General features: G+C 41.9%; 1 non-coding gene across 1 annotated transcript; it reads right to left on the bottom strand.

Moving 5' to 3' along the window:
• Positions 1-262: 262 nt before the first annotated feature.
• TRNAG-UCC (transfer RNA glycine (anticodon UCC)) lies at positions 263-335 on the bottom strand. The gene has a single exon. It is a non-coding gene; the product is annotated as a tRNA-Gly (tRNA).
• Positions 336-776: the final 441 nt, after the last annotated feature.

The raw sequence follows: 776 nt of genomic DNA, 5'->3' as shown, positions 1-776 counted from the left end.
GAAGCTCCAATACTTTGGCTACCTGAGGTGAAGAGCTGACGTGTTAGAAAAGACCCTGATGCTGGGAAAGACTGAAGGCAGGAGGAGAAGGGGACAACAGAGGACAAGATGATTGGATGGTATCAATGCCTCAATGGACATGAGTTTAAGCAAGCTCTGGGAGATGGTGAAGGACAGGGAAGCAAGGTGTGCTGCAGTCCATGAGGTCGCAAAGAGTGGGACACGACTGAGTGACTGAACAACACGGCTTGAGGGTTCTTAGTTCCCTAACCAGGGATCGAACCTGGGCCCACTCCAGTGGAAGCACAGAGTCTTAACCACTGGACAACCAGGGAATTCCCTAGTTCAGTACTTTTAATGTTACTACTTATTCAGCAGTTTGAGCCTTTGTTCCCCTCATTTCCTTGATTGGTAAAAAGCACAAGTGATTGTCAGAAGCTTTCACCAAATCACTATTAATATCTAATGTTAGGCTCTGCTAGTAAAATATCTTCATTAATTGTGACTATAAATTATTATCAATATAAACTATCATCATTTCTGTTATCATCTTCCAAACACAGCATTAAACATAATAAACACTGGGAGTAGGGAAATAGTGTCTCCAGGGGAAGAAAGTGTTGACTGCTTTGGTCAACAGCCTTTGTCCTTTCTCCCATGCCAATTTGTACCCACTTATCCCATCAAATTTGCTCTGAGAAAAAAATCTGATAGAATAAAACACAGCAAGACACTGCTCCTATCACCTAATTTTTTTTCTCAAAGAAGTTTACGAA

Source organism: Budorcas taxicolor, chromosome 11 (assembly GCF_023091745.1).
Source record: "Budorcas taxicolor isolate Tak-1 chromosome 11, Takin1.1, whole genome shotgun sequence".
Taxonomy (NCBI): Eukaryota; Metazoa; Chordata; class Mammalia; order Artiodactyla; family Bovidae; genus Budorcas; species Budorcas taxicolor.
This window is presented reverse-complemented; position numbering and strand designations above follow the sequence as displayed.